Source organism: Ceratotherium simum, chromosome 13 (assembly GCF_057802395.1).
Source record: "Ceratotherium simum simum isolate JZ-2026a chromosome 13, ASM5780239v1, whole genome shotgun sequence".
Classification (NCBI taxonomy): Eukaryota; Metazoa; Chordata; class Mammalia; order Perissodactyla; family Rhinocerotidae; genus Ceratotherium; species Ceratotherium simum.
In genome coordinates this window covers 26,127,889-26,154,076 of record NC_141912.1, presented here as the reverse complement: position 1 = coordinate 26,154,076, position 26,188 = coordinate 26,127,889, and the positions used below count along the sequence as shown (strand labels likewise).

Here is a 26,188-nt window from a genome sequence, read left to right as displayed (position 1 = left end):
CAAAAGGAACACCCCTAAAGTAATAAAAGATGGGACCCAGGGGGCAACGCTTGGTAAGGAGTAGGAGAGGGACCTGGCCTTGCAGGCTGTCAGGGTCAGAAGGTCCAGCCAAGAGGTCCAGCAAGGGAGACCTAGGAGCTGGGCACCTGTGGCAGTGACGAATTAGGGGTTGTAGCGCGCCTGGGAGTCAGGACAGCAGGTGGGCGTTCTAGGGGGCACAAGGCATGGGTATGTTCATGTGAAACTTCTCTGCACGAGGGGGACAACATAGGGAACCACACTGAATGTCCAACAAATAAAGAGTCTAGTTAAAATAGAAATTATGCTGCAGCATAGAATAAAATAACTAAGAAAAGGCAGGCGTTTATGTATCGATGTTTGTAGTGTGTCCAGGACAAACAAGTTTAAAGAATTATGTAAACATTATGTTTATTGGGCTTTATTTATGTATGAATATAGCTATAGGTGTGTAAATAAAGTTTTGTTCCATAGGCTTAGAGCAAGGTAAAGAATATAACCCAAACCTGTTAATAAAATGGTTATCTCTGTGTGTGGTACTGGAGTGAGGTTTGGAGGGAGTTCATTCAATTTTCCTTTATTGTTTTGTATCTTCTACAAAGATTATAGACTATAAGAAACCATTAATATGTTTACTATTTTAAAGAAAGTGAATTTTAAAAGAATCCCAGTGAATGAAGGATTTGGCGTTTGGAGGGGGAGGCTGAGATGTGGGAGGAGGCGGCTGGAAGAGCTCAGAGTGTCCATGGGTGAATTGTGAACAGGGGTGCGGACCTCAAACTCAGGCCACAGTTCAGATGTGGGGCAGGAAGAGAGGGCAGAGCATGAAAGTATGTGTAGATGGCGACTTCCAGCCTTTTTGTATGCATAACTGGAATGATCATGGTGGTGTCGATATAGAGGCCACCTTGGGGTTAGCCAGGGAGCATCAAACACCTCAGTTTCAGGGGCTGCTTGTAATGTGACCTATCACTTGCTGTGAGCCCCTGAGCAAGTCTAAAAACTGTAAGTCACAGTTTTCTCATTTTTAAAATATATGTGTATCACAGGTCTCTGGTGTGTAATTATTTATTACCTAAGTGAACAAAGCACTCAAGAAATTCTGGCAATTATTAATGTTTTTTTTTCCCCAAAAGACTGACAGGAGGCAATCTGAGGCAGCTTAACTCTCCTCTCCACCCTTCCACAAAACCTGGCCTCCATCAGTGTCTGTCAGTTCAGATCCTAGACCTGGGCTCGTGTTGGCTCTGAGAAAGTGGCCTCGCTTCTGAGCTTGGTCATACTGACTCCTGAGTGTCCTGGCCTCTGTCTCTGCGGAGGAGGAGGACCGGCTGCCCCAGAGCTAAGGGGAAAGCCAATCTAAGGCGGTCGTGACGGGAATCGAGCTGGAGGTCACCACCTTGTTCCTCTCAACACATTGTTAGCCAAGTCATTGGGTTTGCAGTGTAAAGACATCCCATTCTGGGCATTTACGGTTAAATGTGTAAAGAGGGGGTTCTTAAATCTTCATGCTTTTCCTTCCGTTTAAGAAATATTATTGATATTGTTGACACTTTTAACAGAAAATGAAGACAAAAGTAATTCTGGGAGCTTAGACGTAGGAGTACTTATTTCCAACAATACTTCTTAAAGCCGAGCGAGGAGACCACGTCACATAACGATGGTTAGCTCTTAGTGATATTAGTTCACTCTGGAACCAGACTACCTGGTTTGGATCCCCAGCTCTGACATTTCCTAGCTCCAGGCAATGTTTCTTCATGTATAAGATGTATAAAATGTATATGATGATGATGATAATGGTGAGGGTGATGTTTACCACATGGGATTTTGTAGAATTCAATGAGAATTAAGCTGAAAGCTTCTAAAGGATACCTGGCTCTGTCTGCGCTTTACCCTCAGTGCTCCAAGGGGGCGCGCAGTCCTCCAATTCTGGCCTCAGGTGCTGAAAATCAGAAGACTTCAAATTCCACTGGTCCGTTCTCATTGAGCGCAAATGGAACCCAGTAAACTTCTTGGAGGACAGCTCTGTACTCTTGTACCACCAAAGAAATTGCTCAAAATTCCTCATTCAGCTTGTGCTGAGAATCATCGCGCTCCGAGCCAGTTAAAGGCCAGCAGGAGGAGTTTAAGAAGATGCTGCAACAGGATGCTCGCCGACACTCATCACAGAACAGAAATTCGTTTTGTGGATTTTCACAGTGTGGTCTCCTGTGTGTGTGCGAGAAAGTGATGTGCGAGGCGGAGCGGGAATTTTCTCTGAGTCCCTTTGGGAGTCTCCCCGGCTCCTCTTTCCGGCTGGTGAGAGCTGAGTAAGAGGACGGTGGGGTGTCCTCTGTCCTCGCTTCCTCTTCGCCCCCGGAGTTGCGCTCCCAGGGCTTCTGGGATCCTCCTCCAGCCTCTCGTCCAAGCACGTTTATTTCAGTTTTCTCTAATGCCAACGTCTCTCCTCTGACTTCGGTAACATCTTTCCGTAACGCGTCCGCAAAAGTGCCACATAGATAACACACTAGTTAAAGATGATTTTTGAGAAAGATGATAAGACCTGATAACGAAGCAGAGTGAAGGACCTCAGGCCTCTGCCTCAGGTTCCTCACCTGTAAAACAGCGTAATGGTCCCCATCTCACAGGGTGGTTCTGAGACTTAGATGAGGTGACAATAAAAAACACCTGTCACAATAAAACCTGAAACACCATAAGGATGCAGTCTCCTTCAAGGACTTCACTTGTTTTCCAGTGTAGAAATAGGGACCCACGGGAACAAGTTTCCAGAACCACTTGGGAGGTAAGGAGGGGTGGAAGGGTGATTCCTGACACTTGGAAGTCAATGTTCTTCATTAAGACTCTGGTGTAAAAAGGTGTTGGGTGTGGCATGTAAGAGATAAACCGTCCAGCACTTCATCTTAGAGGAGGAAAAGCAGAATGGTGCAGATCACTCTCCAACATAGTGATTTTTTGGCTATATACCTAAAAGTGGAATAGCTGGATCATATGGTAGTTCCTTTTTTAATTTTTTGAGGACCTCTATACTGTTTTCCTTAATGGCTCTACCAATTTACAATCCCACCAACAGTGCACAAGGGTTCCCTTTTCTTCACATCCTCGCCAGCATTTCTCTCTTGTCTTTTTCATGATAGCCTTTCAAAGAGGCATGGGGTGATTTGTACTTCCCTAATGATTAGTGATGTTAAGAACCTTTACGTATACCCATTGGCCACTTGAATATCTTTTTTGGAAAAATGTCTATTGAGGTCCTTTGCCCTTTTTAAAAAATTAGATTATTTGTTTTTCTGTTACTGAGTTGTATGAGTTCTTTATATATTTTGGATATTAACCCCTTATCAGATATACGATTTGCAAATATTTTCTCCCATTCTGTAGGTTGCCATTTCATTTTGTCGATCATTTCTTTTACTGTGCAGCAGATTTTTAGTTTGATGTAGTCCCACTTCTTTATTTTTTGCTGGTCTCATATCCAAAAAATTGTAACCAAGGCCCATGTCAAGGAGCTTTTTTCTGTTTTCTTTCAGGAGGTTAATGGTTTCAGGCCTTACATTTACATCTTTAATCCACTTTGAGCTAATTTTTGTGAGTGGAGTAGGACAGGGACCTAGTTTCATTTTTACATGTGAATATTCAATTTTCCTAGCACAATTTATTGAAGAGATTGTCTTTGTATGATTTTATTTTTATGAAATGTCCACAAAGGGCAAATCTATAGAGACAGAAAGTAGATTACTTCATGGATTGGAAGACTTAATATTGTGAAGATGTCAATACTCTCCAAAGTATGGACAGATTCAATGCAATCCCTATTGAAATTACAATGATTTTTGTTTTTGCAGAAATGGAAAAGCTGGATCCTGAAATTCATATGGAATTGCAAGAGATTTCAAATAGCCAAAAAACATCTTCAAAAAGAATGAAGTGGAAAGACTTATACTTCTCAATTTCCAAACTTACTATAAAGCTACAGTAATCAAAACAATGTTGTATGACATAAGGGCAGATATATAGACCAACGGAATAGAACTGAGAGTTCAAAAATGGATTCATATGTCTAGGGCCAAATGATTTTCAACAATGGTGTCAAGACCATTCAATGGGGAAAAAATAGTCTCTTCAACAAATGGTGCTGAGACAGATGGATATCTACATACAAACATGTTGGGAAAGGGAGTCTATGTGCATAGTCTTTGACCCTTGCTCAGCCACATAAGAATGGGGCTTGGGCCTAGAACAGTTCCGTACCAGGAGAGAAAGAGCCCACACATCCTGTGCTGGGGTTATCACCTTGTGTGGGAATATCTTTTCCTGTTTCAGGTGCAACGTGTATTCCTTTGTTCTGCTTAAGCATGTACATCAGTGGTTCTCAGGCATGGCCCTAGCTTTCAGTATTTCAGAGTCCTTCTACTGCAGCATGAGAGGGGTGCGCATAGGCCAATTGCCCTGTGTTGGCTGCTGGGGGCACCTGCTAGCCGTGGGAGACTGATGTAGACTATTAGATCTGATCTTGCTCTGTCCCTTCTCTGAGAGTATAAGCATTATTCCATGCAGTGCTTGACTGTGTTGTGTTTTCCTTGGTGACACCAATATCAAGATGCAGAGGGCAGATGTGTTTGGACTTCTACTCTTGGTGGCTGGCATCGTGATGATCTTTGCTATCCTCCATGTAGTTAGAGTGTTCCCTTGACATTGGTAACTGGTTCATGTTGTTCTGCTCAACAAAAAGAATCAAGTTGGACCCCTCCTTCACACCATATACAAAAATTAACTCAAAATGTGCCAGCAATCTAAAAATAAGAGCTACAGCCAAAAATTCTTCAAGAAAACAAAGGAGTAAATGTTCATGACCTTGGATTTGGCAATGGATTCTTAGATATGATACCAAAGCAAAGCATAATTGACAAAAGAACAAGTAGATAAATTGGACTCCATCAAAATTAAAACATTTTGAGCACCAAAGTGCTGAAATAAAGTGAAAAAAAAAAACACAGCCTACAGAGTAGGAAAAAAATCTGAAATCATACATCTGATAAGTCTAATATCCAGAATATATAAAGAAGTTTTACAACTCAATAACAAGAGGAACAACCCAATTAAAAAATGGGCAAAGACTTCAATAGACATTTCTCCAAACAAGGTATACAAATGGCTGACTAATACGTGAAAAGATGCTCAAAATCATTAGTAACTAGGGAAATGAAAATCACAACAACTGTGGTATCACTTCACACCCACTAGGATCGCTATAGTAATAATTTTTAAGAAATATAAAACAACAAGTGTTGGAGAGGCTATGGAGAAACTTGCACCCTCAAACATTGCTCCTGGGAGTGTAAAATGGCACAGCTGCTGTGGAAAATAGTTTGGCAGTCCCTCAAAATGTTAAACATTGAATTACCATGTGACCGTGCAATTCTACCCTTAGGTATATAAGCAAAAGAACTGAAAATGGGTATTTAAAGAAATACATGTACACATATGTTTACAGCAGCATTATTCACAGTAGTCAAAGGGTGAAATAAGCCTAAGTGCCCATGGATGGATGGATGGATAAACAAATTCTGGTATACCTATAATGGAATATTATTCAGCTATAGTAGTACATACTACAATGTGGATGAATCTTCAAAACATTATGCTAAGTGAAAGAAGTCAGACACAAGAGATCACATATTGCATGATTCCATTTGTATGAAATATCCAGAATAGATAAATTCATAGAGATGGAATGCAGACTGGGGTTTGCCAAGGGCATAGGGGAGGGAAAGAGGGAGAAACTATTTAATGAGTAAAGAGATTTACTTTGGAGTGCTGGGAATGTCGTGTAACTAGATACAGGTCGTGGTTTCACAGCATTGTAAATGTATTAAATGCCACTAAAGTGTTCACTTTAAAGTGGTTATAAAATTAGAAAACAAACAAACAGAACAGGCATAATTTTTGGAGAAACGGAGATCTCGTAGAAACTTTGGTTTGTTACATGTTGTATTTCTTGTGGTATTTGTTACTCATAATTTTGTTAAGTGTGGGCACACAGGTATTATCAGGAATAACTTAACAAAAATTAATACCACACTTCTTTTTTTAAAAAAAGTAAATTAGTGTTGCCTGGGGCTGAAATGGGAATCTGGATTGACTGCAACTGGGCATGAAAATCTTTTGGGAGGTGACTGGAAATGTTCTAAAACTGGATTGTGATGATAATTGTACAACTCTATAAATTTACTAAAGATCATTGAATTGTACACTTAAAAACGGGTGAATTTTATGGTATGTAAATTATACCTCAATAATGCTGATTAGAAAAAGTATAAATCAAGATTATGAAAGCACACAAAAAAAGCTGTAATTAACGTGATGCCAGATCACTGACAAAGTGATACTTTATGGCATCCTAGGAACCAGTTGAGAAAATATCGGTTGTAAGAAAAATGTATTTCAGGCACAGGGAGACACTTTAGCACGTCCACACCTTGCATAGGTATTGCTCCATTTCACACTCATCTATCCCGAGGCAGTAGACAACACTACACACTATTGTAGTTTCAACAGTGGCATATGAATTCAAGCGGCCCTTTAAAATCAGTCTTGTGGCAAACAACTGTTCTTTGAAATTGTCCACAAAGGCAGCAATCATACCATTTGCCCATTAAGGAAGCATGGAGTAGTTCAAGAAGTGCTCTGAGAAAAATTGTGACCATTAACATTATAAGTCCAAAGATACAATTTCAAAATCAGTGCTTTAGGCTATCATTTCTTAAGTCAGTAAAGAAAAGAGATGAAAAAGTGGATATTTTTACTGTCTTTTTATAATTATCTACTTAATGACCTTTACTGATATTTCTTCATATGGATTTGAATTACCATCTGATGTCACTTCCTTTCAGCCTGAAGTACTTCCTTTATTTCTCATAAGACATGTATGCTACTAGCAAATTATCTCAGTCTTTGCTCATCAGAGAGTACCTTCATTTTTGAAAGATTGTTTTGCTGGATATAGAATTCTTTGTTGATAGTTTTCTTTTTTTCCTGCAGCATTTTAAATACGTCATTCCTCTGTCTGCTGATCTCCATTGTCTCAGATAATAAGTCAGCTATTTTTTCTTATGGTATTTCCCTGGTCTATGACGAGCCATTTTTTTGTTCCTTTTTTCGTGATTTTGTCTTTAGATTACCACACTGAGAGTTTGAAGTATCTAAGTGTCTATCTTTGTGTTTATCCTTCCTGGAGTTTGTTGAGCTTCTTGGATGTGTAGCTTGATGTGTTTAATTAAATGTGGGAAGTTTTTGGTCATTATTTACAATATTTTTTCTGCTTTTTTCTTTTTCTCCTTGTGGTAGTATAGTTATTGGTGTCTCACAGATCTCTGAGGCTCTGTTCTTTTTCTTCATTCTGATTTCTTTCTGTTCTCCACGTTGATAACCTCTATTGATGCATCTTCAAGTACATTGGTTCCTTCTTTTGACAGCTCACATCTACTGTTGCATCCCTCTAGTGAAGTTTTTCTTTCTGGCATTGAATTTTTTTCTTTCCAGCATTGTACTTTTCCACTCCAGATTTTTTGCTTGTGTTTTCAAAAAATAATTTCTATTCCTTTATTGGAACTCTCCATTTTATGAGTCACTGTCTGCATACTTCCTTTAATTCTTTAATACGATTTCCTTTAATTGTTTCAAAATACTTGTAATAGTTGCTTTGAAGTCTTTGTCTTCTAGGTTCAATATCTAATTCCCTCAAAAAGAGTTTCTATTGTCTTCTTTTTCCCATGTGTATGGGTTACACTTTCCTGTTTCATTGCATGTCTCATAAAATATTAGATATTTTAGACAATATATTGTGTCTCCTCTGTGTCTGTGCACAGACTCAGTCAGCCAGGAATGTGTGGGTGAGTTGAGTTCACATCCAACTCTGTGGCACATGCACACATCTTCAGGTCAATGTGGAGATCTGAGCAGGCCCCCAATAGCTGGTTCACCTCCTATTCATAGCCACTTAGTCCTCTGACCTGTTGTTTGCTCCAAACTTATTCAAAACTGAATGCTGGGGGAATCACTGGCCCTCCTTTTTTTTTTTTTTTTTGCCATCGAGATCGCTACTTTAACGAGCAATGTTCTGATCAAGCGAGCACTCTCTAGTAGCAACAGCAAAGTTGCTATCAGGGAGCAGTCCTGGGCAAGAGCCTACCATAGACTTGCACTGTTTTTTCCTAAAGTTCAATTGTTTTCATGAAAAAATCCTCTCAGTTTGCTCTATGCCTTTGCACGTGCTGAAATGGAGGACTGCAGCAAGTGCCCAGTGAGGCTAGGAGAGGTCAGATGCCCTTCTACTCTGTGTCATTCATATTTATAGCTCTGTACCTTATATACACTAATTCCCTTGTCAACTAATTTCTTATGTGATAATAGACTTTTTTTTTGGCCCCATTTCAAGTGATGTGCATCACTGTTCTTTCTCCTCTACAATGTTTGCCCAGAGTAGCTAGAAGTAAGCTACATTTTCATGTTTTCAATTGAAAATTTTCCATGCCATGGCAGATCCCCACAAAGGTACTCAACAGTAAGACTTTCCACCACAAATCAGAAACGTTTTGTTATGTCATCAAAATCCTTTTCACACCAATGAGTATAAACTTGTAGTTCATGTAGTAAGTTTCTTTTGCTGTTAATGTGGATAATTCAATTAATATATTTCCTAGTGTTACTGAGATTTTGGTTGTATCTCTCCACTGACTACATAGGTCCAAACTCAAAAGTGTTTCAATTCTGATTTCCAAAGGCATAGATGGGGATGGCTTTCATATACCCTGGCTACTTATTAGCCATGTGACCGTGATGAGCTGACTTAAACATTAAGTAGTACCTACCCCTCAGGAGTGTGGGTACTACAAAGTAGTGAACATGACAGGTGGTGGATATCTTTTCACTTTTCCGGGAGTGAGTTCTGGTGGTCTAACGGTTTCAGTAATCAGACCAGGGTAGTCTCACTCTTGGGGCACAGGAAGGCCTTGTAAGAGGTGTAAGAGCCCAGGTTGCCTCAGGCTATCAATTTTATAATCATCAATCGCCATGTGGATTTTATCTAAAACTGATCTGAGAACACTCCTGAAGTCAAGGCGTGCAGTTCTCAATGGCTGTTTCTTACATTGCAAAGGAGACATGTTCCTCCTACTCTTCCCAAATCTGACCAAGTTTCATTGCCTCAAAGGGCAACAAGCTCAGTAACTATCCTTTGGCAAGTCAGGAAGTTTTCAATTATTAACTTTTAATAAATTAGGTGAGAATCTAGTCAAGTTATCAAATGTAATAAAATGTGAAAAATAATTATTGATGGTGGATTACTATGTGATCTTTTTGTGAAAATAACTCAGAGAATGTTAAATATTTTGTGATACATTTGCATAACAATGCAAAACCTGGTCTACTTTCATTTTATTTGTATATTAAAATACGTCTCCTCAGTAGTTATAAACTAGGCATAAAATTAATGTGTAAACATGATTTATCCTGGCAATATGTACATTTTTTCATGATTGTATGAATTATTTTTAAAAGTACAGTTACATGATTTAGATAATGGTTTAGCTATTTTTACTTTAATTTTACTGATTGGTTTTCAAATTCATAGTATTTCTGTTATGATTAATTGTGTATAGGTAGCAATTTTTGATAATTCCCACAGGGAAGAATCATAAAAATTAGAGCCTTATGCCCTCCTTAAATAATTGTGATGTGCATATATATTTTTCATTGCAGGAAAGTAGGATTTGGGAAGCTTAAATTAACTTCAAGCATAAAATTATTTTATATTTTGATATATATTTGTGAGAAAGTGAAGTTCAAGTAGAAAACAATGTCATAAGATTAAAGACTGTAAAAGAAGTGACTTGTTCGTGCATTATGCAATCATGCATAAATAATGATTGTATCACATGATGCAGAATTTATCTTCAATATATTCGAGTGATGCAACAGTTTCATTTTTAAATTGTTAATAATTATAACATAAAGAAAAGCAACGGCTTAATCTTATGATAAAAATCAGTTAGTTGTCAAAAAATGTTCCAGGGGTACAAAGTTCTAAAATTTGGGGGAGGGGTATAGGTAACAAAATTTTGAGGGCTAAAGGCTCAACTTCGAAAAGGATAAAACGTCTGAGCTCTGTTTAATTCTTCAGCGTTTATTTATATCTTGTTTTTACTGGAAACAGCCTCCAAACCCAATGTTAAGAGGCGCCACTCAGACCAAATATTCCAGCACATCCTTCCCTCCAGTGCGTGGAGGTCGGCGTAGCTTTTGGGGCTTCTCACAGCAGGGGCCCGGTGGCCAGCTGAGTGTCACTCTTTTAGCCTTCAGAATCGAAATCCGAGAAACTTGAAAGCGGCCCGAAAATCTAGAGCGCCTGCGGGTGCCATTGTCACTCCACAAACGGTTGGGATCCCTCTTTCCGCTCGAAATGGCGTTGGCCTGCGTGGGCACCAAACTCTGAGCGGGACGCTGAGTTGCTGGGAAATCGTCCAGGACCAAGAGCTGCCTGTCCAGGATCTCTGCGAGGGCTCTGGAGCTCAGACTTGTCTCCTCCAACACACACACACACACACACACACACACACACACACACACACATGCATCTGCTAAACCTGGGTTGCATTGCCGTCCTTGTGTGTTTCGTGTGTAAAAAGAATTTCGAGCCAAGCTTGTTGAACTTGAGAACCTTGGGCTGCGGGAGGCTCCTGGAGGGAGACCAGGAGCCCCAGGCGCGGCCGGATATGAAGACACGCGGAAGAAGCCTGGGTGAGAACGCAGACCTTGGAATTCTTCCTGGTGCCAGAGCGACGGGATCTGGGACGGAAAGACGTTTTTGGGCCACGGAGATCTCCGAGCTGTTATTGAAGCCGTTATTTCTCTACTATCTCGCACCCCACCACTACAGTCCACTTCTGAGGAGGTGAATTGATTTCTGTTGAAAATAGCTTTCTGGAAAGAAGAAAAGATGGAAACTCCTGATGACATTTGACTGACACCCGGAGTATCTTCGCGCTCTATTTCGAAGACCAGATCACTAGCAGAAATGGCCTTTCCCCCATTCGCTGAATTACTTCACTGAACACATCCGCTGTGCCGGCACCCGGGTGCCAGAGGAATGAAGACAGCACAGTCCTCGCCCTCAAGGAGAAGAAAGAGAAAACACGAGCGGGTAATGACAGTAAAATGACAAAGGGAAGCAGCAGACATTCACACTGCCGGGCGTTGTCAGGGGAGCACAGAGAGGGAGCATCTCCCCAATCCTTAGGAACCCAGATCAGCCCGAGATTTCCCTCCTTCCGGGATGGAGAGGAATCCCCCTGCCGGGAACCGAGACCAAATCCACCAGCCATTCCGGCTGGAGGGTCAATTGCAGAATCCGCCCATTCGAAAGTGAAGCTCGGGATGCCCAGCTTCTCCTTCCAGATTCTTCCCGGGGTGGGAAGAAGGAAGCCTCTGTTGTGAACGTTTCTCTGTTTTTATTTGGGGCGGAATCGACGAGTTTGAAAGTCTAGTTTTCCACCAGAGAGACCAAGTTCGTTTCTACCTGAGGCCGAGTTTTCGTCTTGTCTTTTTCTTTTCGTGGGAGTGCAGAAAGGGGGAATGGAGGAAATGAAGAGAGACTTGAAGAAACCACGTTACTTGCTCTTGGTTAAAAGAAGTAAACAAAAAAGTCTCTTTTGGAAAGGGGGAAGAAAGATTTCCTTTAATTTTAAACAAACACAAGGATGTTAAGGAAACTTCTTAGTCCTTTAGGTAAAAATAAAAAACTCCCGGCTGGCCAGTTAGCTCAGTTGGTTAGAGCGTGGTGCTAATAACGCCAAGGACGCTGATTCGATCCCCGTACAGACCACGAGGAGTTGTGTGTTATTCCTTAGTTAAACTTAATTTTGCTGTAGTCACCTCACATATTGGAAACAGCCTCGGCAACATAATTGGCATTAAATGTTGACTTCATTTAGTAATTCTCAGCAGTGACACCTACCTTCTTCGTCCCCCTCTTCAAAGGGAGGAAGGGAGAAAAAAAAAAAGAACTTGTTGAAAAAGTGACATAAAACCTACAGACAGAAATTTTAGTATAGAAAATGAGGGTAGGAGAGTAGCGGTGGCACTGGAGGTGAGACGTGTGTCTGATGGTTGCTGACCCTCTGAGATCCAGGATTTCCTTGTCCCTTTCGCAGAGACCAGTCCACCGACTATCCGTGTGGCCGTTAAGAGCTTCATCTACCTGGTTGTCTCCTCGTCCTTTGCGCCGGTTTTTCAAAAGTGTTCAAGTCGCTGTTGCTTACTGTTAAAATAATCAGAATCGGCCACATGGAGTATTTTCCTTTCTCTTCCTTTTCTTTTCTTTTTTCTTTGTGAATTATCGTTGACTTTTACCAGAATTTCTGTCCATGAGGACAGATTATTTTTCTTTCTTCTGCAACTCCAGGGCCAAGAACAGTTCTCAACACAAAGTAGGCATTCGGGAAATATTTGTAGAGTGACTGTAGGAAGCCTCACCATCAGTGTGTTTTCAAACGCTGGGATTTTGTTTGCCGAATCTGATTGATAGACTTATATAAAGGAACCAAAGCCAACCAAAGTCACCGTTTATGACAAAACATCATGATTGTAGAGGCCACATTGCTGTATAGAATACTCAAGAATTTCAGAAACAAAAAATTAATGACAAATATAATCCCAGCAAAAAATGAAATTTAGACACTTTAGATTTGACAAAGGGGCATTTTCAAAGGATGAGGAAACCACTGGTCAATACTTGAGATACAAAGTCAAAGCTCATTTAAGGAGAGAGCTGTGTTGGTAAAGTTCAGACCCTCTGAGAGAGCCAATGGATGATGTTTTGGCGGAGAAGGGGCTTAGGGAAGGGAGGACTTTCAGAGGGTAAGTGGGTTGACATAATCTGTGGAAGCCTGGTTATTTGGGAGAGAGTGCTGTTGTTTGGTTGGCACTCAAAGGTGTGTTTATTGAAGTGAGGCCATCCCTGACTGGCTGACTTTCAGAAGGAAAGGGTTGGCAGTGATTGGTTGTCCTGCAGAAGTATCTTCACAGAATGGTTTTATCATTGAGAGACTGAACTGGTTTAAAATTGGTTCTGGTGGCTACTTGTTAACATGGCTACGGAACAATCAGTCTTTTTCTAAGTTTGTGATTAGTTTATGTTCTCAATATTTTATTTTGACCTAAAAGCAAAATCACATTATTTATTTATTTACTTAAATGTTCAAGTAATGTATAATAAAAACACGGATTTTATCTCTCAGTCTCTCAATCCATCTTAGACACATTTAACTTCCAGTTCAGTGATGGGATGAATAGCGGAGACGGAGTTAAGGACAGGGTGAGGGTCGGGTGAGGCTTAGGGACATTGTAACTGGCAGGATGGGTCATGATCATGGCATGGATAACGATGGAGTTAAGGTAAGAAACCGGAATATGTGGAGTATAACAAAGTAATAATGACTTTTTTAACAGGAGAAAAAAAAAACAATTTTAATTACTTATATATGCATAGGAGTTTCATAGATGATTGAGACATATACCATCCTGGGATACACAAAGGAATAGGGATTTGGGGCTTCTGAGGGGGGAGGTAGATTTTGGGAAGGTGAGGGAGAAAAATATATGGTAAATAAAGATTGCCTTGTTGTGCAGATAAGAGTCTCTCAGGTGATAAGAGTTGTCTCTGAGAATAGTTATCTTCTTGATACACATACCTTTCTTAAGGGAAGTTTCCTTTATCTATTCCAATCAAATTCCAATCAAATTCCAATAAAAGGAAATTTCCTTTACAAAAGAGGAAATTTCTACTACATGTAGGCAATAAAAAGGGAGATAAAGAGCTTTTTCTGCCTCTGCTAGTTCTCCATTGTCTTTAGCTAAAAATAATCCATATGCCAAAGCAGCATGTTTTGCGATGGAATGTTCTAACTTCTTCAATATTTAAATAGTTTCAAAAAGATGATTTTTATTTTGTCCTTTGTGCATCAGCTCAGTCGGAAATAATTAGCTACTTGTGGTGCATTTATTGCCTTAATGATCCCAATTCTTCTCCGTTCCTTTCATCCATGCTGTTTTTCATATGACTTTGTAGTGCCTTCCCACTCTGTCTTGGCTGAGCACTGAGACTTGTTTTGGCCAATGGGATATTAGCAAACTTGACAAAGAAGATTCTTGAATAAGCCCTTTGCTCTTTGTGCTTGCTTTTTTTGGTAGTTGTTTAGCTTTTTAAAATAGGCTTTATTTTTTAGAGCAGTTTTAGATTTACAGCAAAATTGAATGGAACATTCTCACATACCTGGTTCCTCGCCGCACACATTCTCTTCCACTATCAACATCCTAAATCAGAATGGTAGATTTGTTAAAACTGATGAACCTACTTTGACACATCATTATCAACCAAGTCCATAGTTTACATTAGGGTTCACTCTTGGTGTTGTACATTCTATAGGTTTTGATGAATATATAATGCCATATGTCTACCATTGTAGTATCATACAGAATAGTTTCACTGCCCTAAAAATCCTCTGCACTCTGCCTATTTATCCCTCCTTGCCTTCTAACCCCTGGCAACCACTGATCTTTTTACTATCTTCGTAGTTTTGCCTTTTCCAGATGTCACGTGTTGAATTGTACAGTATGTAGCCTTTTCAGATTGGCTTCTTTCACTTAGTAATATACATTTAAGTTTCCTCCATATCTAGTCATGGCTTGATAGCTCATTTCTTTTTAGTGCTGAATAATCTTCATTGTCTACTCAGTTGTCCATTGTCTACTACAGTTTATTTATCTACTCACCTACTGAAGGACATCTTGGTTGCTTACAAATATTGGCAATTATGAATAAAGGGCTATGAACGTCTGTGTGCAGATTATTGTGTGGACATAAGTTTTCAGCTCATTGGGGTAAATACCAAGAAATGCGATTGCTTGATGGTGTGGTTGGTAAGAATGTTTAGTTTTGTGAGAAAGTCAAACTGCATTCCAAAGTGACTGTACCATTTAGCATTCCCACCAGCAGTGCATGAGAGTTTCTATTGTTCCACATCCTTCCCAGCATTTGGTGTGGTCACTGTTTTGGATTTGGGCCATTCTAATAGGTGTGCTGTGGTATCTCATTGTTGTTTTAACTTGCATTTCCATAATGACATATAATGTTGACCATCTTTTCCTGTGCTTATCTGCCATCTGCATGTCTCATTTGATAAGGTGTCTGTCTGGATCTTTTGCCCATTTTAATCATGTTGTTCATATTCTTGACATTGATTTTTAAGAGTTGTTTGTATATTTTGGATAAGAGTCCTCTATCAGCTATGTCTTATGCAAATATTTTCTCTCAGTCTGTGGCATGTCTTCTAATTCTCTTGACAGAGTCTTTGACAGAGTCTTTGGCAGAGCAGAAGTTTTTAATTTTAATGAAGTCCAGTTTATCAATTGTTTCTTTCATAATTTGAGCCATTAGTGTTGTATCTAAAAAGTCATCACCAGATTCAGTGGTCATCTATATTTTCTCCTATGTCATCTTCTAGGAGTTTTATAGTCTTGTGTTTTACATTTATGTCTATGATCCATTTTGAGTTAATTTTTGTGAAGGATGTCAGGTCTGTGTCCAGATATTTTTTTTCATGTGGATGTGCAATTTTCCAGCACTATTTGTTGAAAAGACTGTCCTTTATCCATTGTATTGCTTTTGCTACTTCATCATAGAACAACTGGTTGTATTTGTGTGGATCTATTTCTCGGTTCCTATTCTGTTTAATTGATCTATTTATCTTCTTTTTCCAGTACTAGAGTGTTTTGATTATAGTATTTTTATAATAATTACTGAAGTCAGATAGGATCAGACCTCCAACTTTGCTCTTCTCTTTCAATATTGTTTTGGCTATTCTGGGTCTTTTCCTCTCCATATAAACTTTAGAATCAGTTTGTCAATACCCACAAAATAACTTGCTGAGATTTTGAATGGGATTGTGTCAAATTTGTAGAGAAATTGGGGAAGAACTGAAATATTGTTAATATTGAGTCTTTTTATCCATGAACGTGGAATATCTTTCTATTTGTTTAGTTCTTCGAGTTCTTTGCTCAGAGTTTTGTAATTTCTCTCATATAGATCTTATACAAATGTTAGATTTATACCTAAGTATTTCACTTTAGGGGGTGCTAATGTAATTCACATTGTGTTTTTAATTTCAAATTCCATATTGTACATTGCTGGTATATAGGAAAGTGATTGACTTATGTATATTAAATTTGCATTTATTTGCATACAATCTTGCTATAATCACTAATTTCCAGGAGGTTTTTTTTTTTTTTTCTTTTTTTCCTGGTGGCTTTTGCCGTGAGCTGTTGTCATGAGAACTTGTCTGAGTTTAGCGTGCTCAGGAATAAGATATGAATGGAGATTACTGGTTGTCTGTTGTTCGCCAGACATGTGAGTCAGCCCAGCTGGGACATAAATAAACAGTCTGGTCAATCCAGACCTGTATTAGTGATCCATAGACTAGTGAGCTAACTAGATTCTAATTGTTTTAAGCTACTGAACTTGGATGGTTTGTTGAGCAGTATGTTTGTGGCAATAGATAACTGACATGTACATTAAATATCATTCAATTTACTCTAGCAAAATTAGCCACCTAGCTATTCCTCAAACACACAAGGAAAACTCCACATCAGGGTCTTTGTGGGCACTATATTTCATAGTCTGGAATGACTTTATCCAGATATCCAGATATCCCCATGGCTCATTAATTTTCTTCCTTCAGATTTTTTCTCAAATGTCACCAATAGTCCATTTAAAAATTGAAAATGAAAACTCACCCCCAATGTCCTTCCCTGGTTAATTGTTCTCCTTAGCATTTATTATCACATCATCTAGCATTTTCTTTGCAACTTTACTTTTAAAAAATTTCTGTAACCCTGTCACTAGAGTGGAAAGAGATTTTTGTCTATTTTGTTCACAGCTGTTATCCCAGTGACTAATGCAGTATCTAATACGTAGTATACATTCAATAAATACGTATTGAATGAATGAGTGATTAAGTTTTTTCTCTTCTTTAAATACACTCACTCTGTGGTGATTTCATCTGTTCTCATGGCTGAAATCATGTCTATGTGACTAGAACTCACAAATTCCCAGTTGCAGTCTACACCACTCCATTAAACTCCAGGCTTGTAGATTCGAATCATTCCTTAGCATTACACCTGAGTGTTTTATACTAGGAATCTAAAAGTTAACATGTCTAAAACAGAACTCCCAATGTTTCCCTAATAATGCTGCTACGTTCAGTCTTCCCCATTTCAGTTAATGGCAACTCCATCCTCCCAGGTTTTCAACACAAAACCTCAAAGTTATCATTGATTCTACTTTCTCTCCCTTCTCACATCCATGTTCTCACTAATTTCTCTTGACTCTATCTGTAAAATATATCTAGACTGTGACTACTTCTCACCAACTCGACTGCCACCATCTTGTCCACACCTCAGTTGTTTCCGATACGCAGCATGATCAAAGGGACTTAATAGATCTCCTTGCTTCTATTCTTTTCTCCATGCAAGATATTCTCCACAGTGCTGGCAGAGGGGCCGAATTAAAACACTTAAATCATGTAAAGTTACTTGCCTGCTTAAAATCCAACGTCTCCTCATTTTATCAGAGTAAAGGTCAAAGTCATTAAAGACATAATAAGGCTCCACTTCTTCTGTGCCCTCCATTCTGTGACCTCTCTGCCTACACGAACTACTCTCCACTGGGCTCTTTCTGCTGCGGTTACGGTTGGCTTCTTGATCCTCCTTGCATACATCAACCACGCTCCTTTCTCAGGGCTATTCACTCCCTGCTCCTGCCCCTAAGGGATGGAGACCGCGCATCCTAGGATGGACAGCCACCTCAGCCATGCGCAGTATCTGCTCTAATCCAACGGAACGGATACGACATGATTATTTCTCGAGAGGGTAGAAAACGGAAGTCTGAGCTCTGGACTTGTGATATAATCCTTTTAATTGAAAGTCCAGAGCTGCAAAGAGAGCTCAGAGATTTGAGAGTTGGTGGAAATGTAGAGATTCAGGTAGAACACTTCTGGAGGAAAATTCAGATTTGCAGGAAAAGGTCTTGCCTGTTTCCGCCCGGTTTCGAACCGGGGACCTTTCGCGTGTTAGGCGAACGTGATAACCACTACACTACGGAAACTCACTAGTTTTCTGTCCTCGCATTTATCAATTAGTTACAATGAGCATTAAATTTATTCTTTCCTTGAGATTTTTTCAGATGAGGTGCTATTTTTACCTTTACTCTTTCAGATTCTTAGAATCAACAACATCTAAACTCCGTAACTCATAGCCAGCCAATGCTACTCCCAGAGCCCCATTTACATTACAAGCACCAGGCAGGGAAATCTTAGGCAGGCTCCTGGGAAATTTTATTTCAAGAAATTGCTTGATACGTTCTACGCTGGTTTCTCTGACCGTGTAAGACGCTCTGATGATGACTGAAAATCGTCCTTCAGGAACTAGAACCAACTGGCGGAGCTCGGGGGACTTCCTCGTGGCAACGACGGGAGAGACTGCGGGGCAGAGGGAGGGCGGCGGACTGTGCCCAGCTGTCTGTCAGGCGAGGGCGGTGGGGGTGGCTGGGAAGTTTGTGACAGTGGGAGCTGGCGAGGAGGTCTAGCCGACTTCAAACGAGCTTCTCTCTTCTGTTCTCGTCACTCACGTTTACTGCTCTGCGTGTGTCAGCTCCGTGTGTGATGACCGTTAACGTCTCATAGCCAGAGGGTGACCTTTGTGATTTAACTGACTCTTCTTTGTTATTCACCCCATTTCAACTATCCTAGGTCACCGTCCTTACCCCGGGCACTGGAAGCGATCTGCCCTCTACTAGGTTCTAAGTCTGAGCCCCTGCGAAGGTGCTCAGTAGCAAATAAGTGTTTGTCCCCAAAGTAGTCCTGAGAAACTAGGGACAGGAAAGAGGCTTCATGGCCTTTGGGAAAGGTCACAGCCTGACTCCCTCTTGGGGCAGCTAAAACATGACAGGATGGAAATGTGGGTAGTGGAGGAGAGAGATACATTTCTTATTAACATAATCTCTAGTCTCACCTTTTTTTGCTTTGAGATAAGATCAGCAAGATAAATAGCTATTATAATTAACGCATGTGAGTGTTTGTTTAGCTTTCTCAGCAATTTGTTTTGACATTTATTTTTAAGAAACTATTGAATAGCCCAGTCCCATTCTGCTCACTGGAGGTATCTGATGTCCTAAAGGAACTCACAAACTAGAAGGAGGGAAGGGGGACCTATGATGATCATAATGGTAAATTTGCACACGGTAATTTAGTTACAACAAGAGTGCTGTATGGAGTTACAGCTATAAAAGTCACAGGATTATTTGCTAAGTATAGTTACAATTTTCATCAAAGAAAGGCATATTTAAAGAAAGGCATATTTAATCACCAACTACTCTTTCTTTAGAACTAAAACATAATCTCCACAGTGAAAAAGATGTTTTGTTTGTTGTATTCATTACCTTATTCCAAGATATTTAACAATCTCTGACTTATAACAGGAATTCAATTAATATTCCTTGAACAAATGAAAGGATGGATGGAGGAACTAATGAATAAATGAAAAACGACCAGATAAAAATCAAGAATTCAGTTTTGGACACGTAAACTTACATTTTCCTGGTGTATTCTAACCGACGAGCCTTTCAAACTTGTGCCCAGTGAGATGTCTGTAAGGTTACTCAGCACTTAAAACATTCTCCTTACCTGAGCTTGTGATGAGACTGTTCTTGGACCCGGTAACTGCAGCCAATGTGTTGTTGGCCTCCTGCTGTTTCTAGCACTTGCCCCTGTCCTCCTCAGCTAGGACACTGTGTCTTAGGGTAGTAGTTATCACTTGCGTGTTACGTGCAGAAGGCCCTAGTTTTGCTCCCACTAGATCCAAAATAAACCAAGCACTGATCCCTTTGTCTTCGTTTTATATTTCATAACAGAAAGACCAAGAAAGTTACAATCTTTCCTATCTGGATGACACCTGCTCCAATGGACTGCAGGGTTCTGGGGTCTCACTGACATCCACATTCCCTCATTTCTTTCTGGCTACCGTAAGGAGCCACCTAAAAGCATTTTCAACAAACCTTGAGCATCTATAACTGCCAAATATTCTCAAAACACAGAATTAATGGCTCGTTTTGGGAACTATCCTGGAAGCTCTGGAAATATGGAATGTGCCAGCCTCAGCCAACAAACAGGCGACCAGGGATTGAGATGGCCTGAGCAGGCCTTGAGTCCAGCTCCATGGAGAGAAATTAATGCTCAGGAATAGAAGATAGTCTCATTTGTGGCTCCTAAAAGTGGAGCTCATGTGTGTCCTGTGTAACTGTAGCAGAATAAATAAAGATTTTGATTAAGTAATTAGATGCACCTAACTTAAGTAGAAATGTTCAAAACTAAAATTATTTTTTATTACAAGGCAAAGAGCTCAACACACATTTCTATTCCTAATCTCCTCTCTGCTCTCACCAATTCATGATTGTCACCTCATCCCTGCCCATTACATACATCTTTAAGCCCCATCTCAATCCTCAAACCAACCTTCATTCCATCTCTGGTCCTTATCTCATCCTTGATTTAGAGAATCAGTAAGCAAGCATCCAAAATGTGCAGAGGTTGGGATAAAGAACAGGGATGTCTATTTCACACATTCTTGGAAACAAAACAAAACAAACAAACATCTTGAAAATGTGATGGTTTCTTTATTAAGACAATTCAAAATATCTTCTGGTCAAATCTGCAGCATTGAGATATCATTCCCTCCTGGCATATATTTGTCACTTTATTTTTCTTCTTTGCATTACTGTGTGTATTACATATAATGAGACATATGTTTTTTAGAGTAGTTGATGATCTTGGTTGCATATGATTCCTAGTTTTTTGTAGTTGTATATTTGTTCTTATAGTCTGGATTGGCAAACATACAAAAGTTTAACAACACACCCTTTTGGGGAAGGTTAAAATATTTACTGATTTCTTACGTGGAATCCCACACGGCTCTTAACCGTGTGGCAGGACATCTTAAAAATAAAGAAGCAAGGGGCCAGCCCCGTGGCTTAGCGGTTAAGTGTGCAAAATCCACTACTGGCAGCCCAGGCAGGGATCCCGGGAGCGCACCTACGCACTGCTTCTCCGGCCATGCTGAGGCGGCATCCCACATACAGCAACTATAAGGATGTGCAACTGTGACATACAACTATCTACTGGGGCTTTGGGGGAAAAAAAGGAGGAGGAGGATTGGCAATAGATGTTAGTTCAGAGCCGGTCTTCCTCAGCAAAAAAAGAGGAGGATTAGCATGGATGTTAGCTCAGGGCTGATCTTCCTCACAAAAAAATAAATAAATAAAACTGTTTAAAAAAACAATAAAATAGGGCCGGCCCAGTGGCTTAGTGGTTAAGTGCTCACGTTCCGCTGCTGGCGGCCCAGGTTCGGATCCAGGCGCGCACTGACGCACCACTTCTCCAGCCATGCTGAGGCCACGTCCCACATACAGCAACTAGAAGGATGTGCAGCTATGACATACAACTATCTACTGGGGCTTTGGGGGAAAAATAAATAAATAAAATTAAAAAAAATAAAATAAAATAAAGAAGCAAAAGCAACAAAAATAACCCACGTCCTCACAAAGCATATATCCCGGGGAGGTTGACTAACATAAAAAATAAGTGAGTAACATATGTAACTTGTTCTACAATGATTAATTAAAAACAAAGACATAAGGAATATCAGTTTCAACTGCTGTCCATTAACTTGAGGTGCAGTGGAGGTGAACAAGGAAGGACCAGACATTATGGACTGAACTGTGTCTCCTCAAAAGTCATAGGTTGAATTCTTAACCCCCAGGATCGCAGAATGTGACTTTATATGAACGTAGGGCCTTTAAAAGGCAGTTCACATAAAATGAGGTCAGGTGGGTGGGCCCTGATCCAATATGACTAGTATCCTTCTAAGAAGAGGAGATTAGGACACAGATAACACACAGACAGATGGGGTGACCATGTGAAGACACAGAGAGAAGGTGGCCATCTGCAAGCCAAGGAGAGAGGCCTCAGAAGAAACCAAACCTGCTGACACCTTGATCTTGAACTTCTAGCCTCCAGAACCACGAGAAAGCAAATTTCTGTTGCTTACCAGTCTGTGGTACTTTGTTATGGCAGCCCAACCAAACTAATACACCGGGCGAAGGGGAAGTCCTGCATGGGCACAGGAGACTCAATGTCGGTGGCTGCGCTCTGAGAAGGAGAGAGAATCCATGTGCTTAAGGGAGAGTGGCCACCACACACACACAAACACCAGGCAAAGCCATTCTCAATTCTGCCCCATCCCAAACCCGTTTGTTCTCGCAGTGGGTGTTTTTCTTTTTTTTTCCACTAAAATATGTAAACTAATTTTATGATACTTGTTTTAAAAAGCTAGAGATGATGGGAAATCACTTGCCATAAGATATACTTGATGGGTGTCTAGTTTTAATGAAGCCTAGAGTTAGAACCAAAAACTCTTAGAAGGGCTTTACACAGCTGTTTCCAGCCTGAACTGTATATTCAGTTGCAGAAGTACAGAAAACGCACTCACTTTGACCCTTGACTTTAAGTTGTCAAACCAGGCTCTAATCTAACAACCCCGTCTGCCAGCAATGCTCTCGATACAACTCTTACTTTTTACCATCTATAGACTCGTGTCTACAACATTGTCTCTTCAATGACAATAACAAAATCACACTCTTCTTCTCTTAATCCCTACTTGCCCCTTGTGAGAGGAAAAAGAAAAAGAGAAAAATCTCAATTTCTGCAGTCATGAACCTCACCTTTAACGTGAAATTTACCCAAATTCTCTGGTTACGACCCAAGAAAAAAAGAAATATGTCAAAGGAGGGCTTTCTTCCTCCTTTCCCAGGAAGTCTCAGAGCAAAGTAGAAGCTGTTCAAAACCAGGAAATCAGAGTGAACGTGGGCCAAGGATCCTCCAACAGGGCTTGGAAGACTCAGCCTCCCTCTCAGTGTACAGATTCTTTTCCACTCCTGGAGGACATTCCAGGCTGGCCTACTTCTCATGTCTGCTTTCTTGGTGACCTCAGGAACCAGCAGCTTTAAGGAAGTTGCTCTGTAGGCGTCAAAGTTGTGTCCTTCTCCCTATCCTTTTACTGCTTGAGAGGACAGGGCGAGCAAGTGTTAGGAGCTGCAGCAGTCTCCAAATTCTCTTAATTCTTCCTGCATCTCAGAACCTTCACATACCTGGAACACAGGTGGCGCTCAATGTGTTGTGGGAATGAATCCATAACATGTTCGTTTCTTTATCCAACCACAAGGAAGTTAGTAGAATATGACTCTATCCAATTTTGTGGCCTGATGAATGGCTCACAGGGCTCCCAGTTTTCTCCTAAGTGTTTTCAAAAGTCACAAGTTAGACATTGAGGAAGAGTGTGAATCTTTCCAGATGAGTGCTCCGGAAACTCCAATTATTGAAATGCCTGGAAGTAAAGTTTGTCTCTCTGTTTAAAGAGATGATATAGGCAGCTTTCTTAAAGCAATAAATGGCAATAATAAAAGCTTTCCTGTTGCTCCTGACTCCCATGGTGGGGGAACCCATTCCGATTTGGGGTCAAAGACGTTCAGATCTGGGATCAGGGCCACCATCATGGGTGAGACCAGTGCAACTACACAGAACTTCACTTTCAGAAGGACCCTGTGCTTGGGAGTTAATGCTTTGAGGTTACTGTCTTGAAATTCTTAGTAATTTTGTCTTTGAGTTTGTATTTTGTAAGTGAAGTCTAATGAGACAGTGGAGCATGCACTGGGGGCTTGGACTTTGCATGTGGTCTGCCTTCTGCTGGCTCCCTGCCTCCCTGGGACATGTTCTTAGCCACCTGCTCCTGCTCCCTGGCCCTGGGGAATACCTGGCCTCTCCTTTCCTGCCTAGCACCATGCCTGCTGCCACCCTCCACCTCAGGTGGGACCTGGGCTCTGGGTCCAACACTCCCACCCAGACTGGAACAAGACAACACCACCTCTCCTTAGGTGGGCAGCCAGGTGAGGCTACCTGCACACCCATATCTGTGTAGTGACTGAGTTTCTGCAATGAGGTTGCAGTCCTTGCCATGGATTGGGGCTGCAGCCTGGGGGAAGGGGATATTGACTTCCCCAGCCCCAGATAGAGAACCCCTATTTTTATTTTGGACTAGGCCCAGCAAATTATGAGGCCAGTCCTATCTGAGATAATAATAATCCACACCCCGTGGCAAGCACTTTTCAGAGGGCTTTTTACATAGGAGGATCCAAGGCAGAAAGAGGTTAAACAATTTGCTGAAAACTACAAAGCAAATAAATCCCAGAATTGATATAAAGTATCAGTGAAGTCTGGCTTCAGAGTTAGTGCTGTTAGGTGACATTCCATATTGCCTCTCATCCTCCAAGACCACACTCTCATAAGTATTTTCACCTCCTTTGAACTTTACATAAATTCTCAAGGCGATTTGTGTAAACCTCACTTTAGCTGTTTTAATTTTATAATTTTTAATATATAGTTTTCTATAGATTCTTAGTCAAATATAATTTTTAAAATAAATAAATTTGCTAAATTCTTGGTACCCTTTTTGCTTTTTAGGATTTTGTGCCTTTATCTGTTACATGATTTTATCCTACATATTAACGATGATTTCACCCCTTAATGAGTTATTCTTTTTTGACAGTGTGAAAATGTATTATGATTTATTTAAAAATGTCTTCAATTGCACTCTGGTTATGTTTCTAATGTAAATTTCAAAATAATTCAGATATTAATTACTTATCCACACACACCATTGGTCTCCAGTATAAGTATAGAAAGAAAACAAAATTTAGGTGGAAATGTGAGAAGTTGAACTGACTACAAACTTTCATTAAAAAAAACACACAAGACTGTGAAAACAAAAACACACCCCCCTACAAATGTGAAACTGTTAAGGGAAGCACAATCTTTGCATAATATAGAAAGTATTTGAAAGAGAAAATTTGCTCTTTTTTGTTGTTTTACTAAAAAATTGTAAATGATACAAATTGATCACGAATCTTGCTAGGCTGCTTTCCGGGATATACACAATCCTCTGGGTGCCATTTCCTTCTGTTTCTGTTTTAAGTTTTGGCTGCACAGGCACCCCACAAATTGGAAATCCAGTTTCGTCCTGGAAGGATTTCTGAAGGGCCTCATTTTCCTTCCATGATTCTCCTAGAGTCTTCCTATCTCCCTTGCCCGCGCGTCCAGGGCGGGGTTTGGACGCCATTTAGTCGCCCTGACTTTTCCCCTCAGATTTCCCGGGTGACCTCAAATCCTGCTTGTGCGAATCGCTGGCTTCACGGGCGTCAGAGGAGGTCTCCTTCCGAGCCCCCAGCACTGCTGAGGTTTGGAAATGTGGTTCCAGTCACCATTCCAAAGGCCGCGGGCAAGACCCTGTGGGCCGGGGTCCGCCTTTCAGTCGTCACAGGGTCCTCTTCATGTTATAACGCAGTGACAGACGTGGAAACTGAGCATGCACGTTCCTATCAGCACCGGGCTCTGAGTCCAGTCACAGGAATTCCGACCCTCCCTCCTCATTCCCAGTCCTCACACCGCCTGGCAGGCAGGTGGGCACATCCCCCTCCGCGCCCCTCAGTTCTATCGGTCAAACACTGCCCGGCACAGAATGGGCAGTTTCCAGAGTTCAAGTCCACCGGACCCCGGCTATTTCCTGGGATCATTTTCTGACACCTAAGAGATGTAGATCACAGAACGTTCTGGGTCAGATAAACCAAAATAGGACAAAATCGAGGAATGTTTCTGAAATCTACCATACCCGGAGGCTACGTAAAATTTCCGTCCTGCATTTGGAAAGCGATTCTTCCCCAAGGCGTAGTATTTCCTTGGTTAAACTCTTTGACTCCCGTATTATTGATCTGAATAAATAGAAAAGCGCAGTAACCTTGATAATTTCGTGAAAGAAAAGATCCATTCAATGTCACCGAACCTGGGCTAGCCGGGAAGACTCTTCTGGAAAAAGCAGGTGAGTCGCGTTTCCGTAGTGTAGTGGTTATCACGTTCGCCTCACACACGAAAGGTCCCCGGTTCGAAACCGGGCGGAAACA

At 40.7% G+C, this 26,188-nt stretch overlaps 2 non-coding genes across 2 annotated transcripts; one reads left to right on the top strand and one right to left on the bottom strand.

The window, feature by feature from the left end:
• Positions 1 to 18,159: 18,159 nt before the first annotated feature.
• On the bottom strand, positions 18,160 to 18,232 carry TRNAV-AAC (transfer RNA valine (anticodon AAC)). The gene has a single exon. It is a non-coding gene; the product is annotated as a tRNA-Val (tRNA).
• Positions 18,233 to 26,115: 7,883 nt separating this feature from the next.
• On the top strand, positions 26,116 to 26,188 carry TRNAV-CAC (transfer RNA valine (anticodon CAC)). The gene has a single exon. It is a non-coding gene; the product is annotated as a tRNA-Val (tRNA).